Genomic DNA, 5,889 nt, shown 5'->3' with positions numbered 1-5,889 from the left:
ATCTGTCAGCTCTGAAGAGGTTACGCCCTGTTAGCTCAACGGCGCTATTGGGAACGCCGCTGTTTAGCCATGTTTCCGTGAAGATCATGATGTTGCAGTTCATCATCCGTTTGTGGTTGACGATACGTAGTCGTATCTCATCCATTTTGTTTATTATAGACCGCAGATTGGCAAGAAAAATGCTGGGTAGGGCGAGCCAATGCGGTGTTAGCTTCAGCCTAGCTCTTAGCCCTCCTCGCTTCCCCCGCCTTTGTTTACGGTCTCTACGCCGCCTGTGGGCACTTCTGCTCGGCAGAGTAGACTGAGCAGGCTCCGGTGATCTGACGATCTCCGGAATGATACGGAGATCATCTATTCAAGAGTTGGAATGGCATAGTCCAATGTCCAGGAGTTGTTGTCGGCTGTATGAAGTTAGTGAAAGGCTGTTCCGAGTGAACAAACTTAATAAAAGTAGACAAATAAATACTATTTTGCTAATTCTGGAGAGACGCTGAGCCTCGCGTTGCGCACGCGCCGCCATATCTACTATCTAATATGTATACAATTGTTGATATACTGTAGTCTCAGTAGAATTTTCGTTTTCTGAGAAAAACAACACAATTTAGCAGTGTAACTTTTATAAATCTTGATTTCTGCAGAAAGCGGTCTTCATCCAAAGGCTCTCTCTTTGTGGACGACTGCCTCTCTTGATAAGCCAGTTTCCACTAATCCAAACAAAATAAAGACTCAACTCTCCCACTTTCCACTCAACAACACTGACTGATGTTATCATAGAGTTTCTGAGCTTACTAGCAGTGAGCTGGTCGGATGTGTCAACAAAAAAAGGTTAATAGGTAATGTTCCCCTTCAAAAATACGACTTGCTTTTTGGATTTTCTGAGCACTAATAATAATGCCAAAAAGCAGTAATGTTCCAGAGTCATATTCAATAACCTTCCCCACACATCGTATTATTTATTGCTCTTATAAAATATAACTATGGCTTCTATATAGGGATGGGTATCGTTTGAAATGTATCGATTCCGATTCTGCTTATCGATTCCGGTTCTTATCGATTCCGGTTCTTATCGATTCCCCGTTTCGATTCCAAAATTGTAAAAGAAAGAGGTCAAACGTTTAGATAACAACAATATCTTTATTCTTTTAAGCTTTAACTGAAATTGTTACAAATAAAAAATATACATGCAATACAAATGTATTGCACAATAGCTGTGCTTTATTTTAACTGAGCTATGCCGGTGGCAAGCTATTAACAGGCATGTCTTTTTAATTTTTAGTGTAGTGGAGTCTCACTTCAGAGCGTTTACCGCGACCCATCTTTGGTGTTATGAAGTGACTGAGCTCATGAAATGTCTACGGGAGGGCGGGTGTATGGAATGCCATTTAAGCCAATATTAAATAAATAAATATATACATAAATAATTAAATAAATACATATATATATAAATATGCTTATGAAATAAATTATAAAATAAATAAATTAGGCAATAAATATGTATACATGTACATTTAAATACACATTTATTTATTTCATGGGACTTTTATTTCATAATGACACATTTATTTATTTCAAGAGACTTGTATTTCATAATGACACATTTATTTATTTCAAGAGACTTGTATTTCATAATGACACATTTATTTATTTCAAGAGACTCGTATTTCATAATGACATATTTATTTATTTCAGATGACTTGTATTTCATAATGACGCGTTTCTTTATTTCAAGAGACTCGTATTTCATAATGGCTTATTTCAACCTGATCTCACCAGAATGCGTGACTCCACCACGACTCCTTAACACCACAATGCGTGGTGGAGTCACGAACTTTGTTACATTTGCGTGTCGGCACCACGCAAACAACCCCAATGTAAAGTGAATGAGGCTCCTTTGTCGTGGTGCACACACGCATTTCTACAACGTGCATTGTGTGCAATGCAACTGTTAATTTTATTAAATTAGTTTGTTTTTAAGGAAGGCCAGAGCTTCAGCTGTGTCAAATAGATTGTTCCCGTTAGTTAACGTTATTTAAAAGATAATGATCATGTCCCCTGTATTGTATTACGAGCGTCCATTCCCATTGGATAACGGAGAATTTTACACCCGGAAGTAAGTAGCCTATTCTCCTTACTGTCGATTGATTTTACAGTGATATCTGCACTACTCATCGACTAAAAAACACCAAATTGTCCTTGTTAATTACACAACATTGATTGGTTTGAATTGTGTGCAATGCTTTTGTATTTTCCCCCTTCAATTCGGAGAAACAAATATTTTTTCGGAGTTTTTGGACGGCAGAAGACACTACACTACCCAGAATCCTCAGCTATCGTTTGGGACTACACCATGTGCTTAGCTTGACAAACCCCGTGATCAGTCCTCAACCTCTGTGATTGGATGCGCGACGTTTACACAGAGCGTCCAAAAGGACTTTGAAATGGAATGAAACCCATCGACGGCACACTATTCAAAACAGGAATCGAACGCGTGTGTGCACCACGACAAAGGAGCCTCATTCACTTTACATTGGGGTTGTTTGCGTGGTGCCGACAGCAAATGTAACAAAGTTCGTGACTCCACCACGCATTGTGGTGTTAAGGAGTTGTGGTGGAGTCATGCATTCTGGTGAGATCAGGTTGGCTTATTTCATGTGACTTGTATTTCATGATCAGACATTTCCATTCGTTATATGCAAATGAACGGGGCGTGGTTAGCTCACAGGTCCAGAGACCCAGACCAAAGCAACAGCACCACACTGACTACTCGAGAAGAGCAAGAAAATGGAGTAGAAGGACTATAAGGCAAACTACTAAATGAAAATAACAACATGGAAGACGTCGGTGGGCTCCAAGACTTAACTGGTTCTTATCTGGTCTGCTCTGGTCTTATCTGGTCCGCCCAATGCTGCTCTTCTGAGAGAAACCGCTCTGACAGCTCTCTCTAGTCTCTACTGGGAAACAGCTAAAAGTCCTTCTGGAGGTAAGCAACGCTACACAATTACACCCAGTCTGAGAGTAAAATATGTCTCGAAGGTTCGTTTTGCTTTCTTACAACGTTAAGTTAATGTTAACGTAATCTTACGTTTGCTAGGAGGCTATCGTTACGAGCTAGCTGTCTTAGCTAACAACAGTTAGCAACTAACGTTTTCTGCAGTTTGTGTTGCCCCTGAAAAACGTGATGTAGTTATTTAAGGGTATGTTAAATTAACGTTATTTCACAAGTTGAGAGAGTTAAGTTGTGTTTAAAATCGTCAATGTAATGCACGTTAGAGGTTTTGTGTTGGACATGAAGTTAGCTAACTCCACCAGGCAGCTAGCTTAATACAAAGAGGGGTTTTGTGCTTCATTGCAAACTTTTCTTTGTTAATCTACCTGAAACTGTAGGGACAGTTTGTTTCTACTCAACTATACAGACCATTGTTGAGGAGATTCAAAACATACTGTACATGAGTTGGGTCCAACATATACCTTGAGTAATGTTACTTTGCTGCTAAAAATGAAACATCATCATCAGATGAGGACATCACCAAAGTGTGTCAGCCTGTCAGGGGATTTGATCTGTTCTCTGCATGTCCTAAACACTGCTCTGGTATTACTTATCTTGTAACATGTAAGTCTCCCGCTCTTGTCATCTTTCAGGCTTTGCATTTGAACTCCTATGACTGGTTGCGGACTTGAAGGGAACGCCTTCCTGACATCCAGGAAAAAGGTGAGATTATAATACATTTGAATGCCAAAAGCAAGTTATTGTTTTTAACTTTTTAAATATGATTGTTTTGGGGCATTTCAGTTTTATTGGACAGGCAGTAGAGATCTACTGGAAACAGTGGAGAGGGAGGAGATGATATGCAGCATACGGCCAGCCGGATGGTTGCTGCTCCGTGTGGAACGTGTCCTATCAAGTAAAGCACTTTGGTACCCAGTTATTTATGGTGTTGAGTTTGAATTTAGCTTTTGGAATGTAATTTCCAACTGTGCATTGTAAAGACTGAAAAAACAGCCTCAGGTTAAAGCTTGACATGATTTGGTCTTTTACTTAAGAAGGTGTTTGTCCTCCTGTGTTGTCTTATTTCCTTATCTTTCTTTCAGGTGTAACATCTACCAATGGTTGTACATGACAGAGACCTCCTCCGCCTCTTTGCTGTCTTACTAGTCAATCCTTCTGATCAGGTCCTTTCCTAAATAGTGGTAAGTTTTACAATTCAGTGTACGTTAATTTAGTAACTTAATGCTTTACCGCTGTTGAATAAATCCTATATTGCTAGTCATTTTATTAAAACTACGATTTGTAAACTTTTTGATTCCAATTACAATAATCTTTTTGTTATAATTGTAAAACATATCTTAACATCCATCAGCAATCAATACAACAAATCATCCAACACTAAATAGAAGAAATCAGGACCTATTTCTTTTGATACAGCAGCATGTGTTGGGACTGCTCATTGATGTCATCAAGAGCCATTGAGTCTACCTTTTGTAGTCGGCCTCTCAGAATGTTTAGCATTTATTTGTATTTTAACATTCCTATAATAATTAGTTTTTTTATTGTTTTGTTCTTTATTTTTGTTGTGAGAATCACTTTGCAATTATTGTGTATAAATAGTTATACTAATATTATTGTTGTTACTATTATTAATAATGTTTTCTTTGTTTTCTTTATTCATCGCTGCAGAAAGGATCATGCCAGCCCACATCAAACACCTGATCAAGAGCTTGTGAACCTCACTGCTGCAGACGCCTGTGTGATATTCCACTCTGACTGGAACCCTGAATATGACCTGCAGGTACGATATATATATATATATATATATCTGCTCTGTCCGTCCTAAAGATAGTTCAATACGGCTACAACAACAACAACAACAGTCTTTCCGTTTATTCCCTCGGTTCTTTAAGTGTATATTATTTTCCCATTTAATGCTTAAAAACGTTGAACAGCAGCTGCACATGATGCTCTTTTGACCCCTCTTTTCATTTTTTATTTCAGGCTCAAGCTCGGTTCGTCATCGTTTTGGCCAGTCTAAGGCGGTGAAGGTGTACCATCTGATCACTAGAAACTATGAGAGGGAAATGCTGGATAAAGCTAGTCTGAAGCTCGGGCTGGACCGTCCCGTCCTGCAGAGCATGAGTGGGAACAACAACAGGGTGAGAAAAATAAAATCTGTCATATTTCTAGATGCCAAGTCATGTTTGGGTCAGTCGCTGTTGCAGTACACTTAGTTTATTTTCAAAAAGAGTTTTGTAAATCCACTTGTGTAAATGTCTCTCTGCGTCGCCTTTAGCCGGTCCAGCAGTTCTCCAAGAAGGAGATCGAGGACCTGCTGAGGAAAGGAGCCTACGCCGCCATCATGGACGAGAACGACGAAGGCAATCGCTTCTGCTAGGAGGACATCGACCAGATCCTGCAGCGAAGAGCCTCCATCATCATCATCATCATCATCATCATCATCATCATCATCATCATCATCATCATCATCATCATCATCATTAATTAAAACTAGGGATGGGTACCGAGCCCTGGTATTAAATGGGCCCCGGGGCTGAATTATGAAAGACCGTGGTACCGTTAACGTCCAACGTTATCGATCTTTTTATCGGTGCTGGAGACATTTAAAAAATAGATGTCATATGTATTATATCTACATAAACATTATATCGCAGTCTTACTGTTGCCAACTCCGTTTCTAATATGCAATAAGACTACAAAGTGCGTCTATGATTTGTTTTCGATCTTTCCAATCCAGACGAGAGATCTCTCTCCCTTGTCGGTGTGCGAGGGGGTGGGGCAGTTTACACACAGAACCTGCTACATGCATGCAACACACACACACGCGCGCGTGCGCACACAAACACATGGCGGAGAGAACTAAGCACCCCTTAAGCCCC

The 5,889-nt window shown here is 39.7% G+C and overlaps 2 long non-coding RNA genes across 2 annotated transcripts; both read left to right on the top strand.

Moving 5' to 3' along the window:
* The first annotated feature begins 2,646 nt into the window (after positions 1-2,646).
* LOC139433921 (uncharacterized) lies at positions 2,647-3,895 on the top strand. The gene is made up of 3 exons (XR_011643320.1): positions 2,647-2,980; positions 3,640-3,709; positions 3,791-3,895. It is a non-coding gene; the product is annotated as an uncharacterized lncRNA (long non-coding RNA).
* A 21-nt stretch (positions 3,896-3,916) lies between these two features.
* On the top strand, positions 3,917-5,469 carry LOC117447359 (uncharacterized). Its single transcript, XR_004552219.2, has 4 exons — positions 3,917-4,188; positions 4,676-4,787; positions 4,991-5,148; positions 5,286-5,469. It is a non-coding gene; the product is annotated as an uncharacterized lncRNA (long non-coding RNA).
* Positions 5,470-5,889: the final 420 nt, after the last annotated feature.

The sequence above is a fragment of the Pseudochaenichthys georgianus genome, chromosome 5 (assembly GCF_902827115.2).
Source record: "Pseudochaenichthys georgianus chromosome 5, fPseGeo1.2, whole genome shotgun sequence".
Taxonomy (NCBI): domain Eukaryota; kingdom Metazoa; phylum Chordata; class Actinopteri; order Perciformes; family Channichthyidae; genus Pseudochaenichthys; species Pseudochaenichthys georgianus.
Note: the sequence above shows the minus strand (reverse complement) of the source record. Positions and strands in the feature narration are given on the sequence as shown.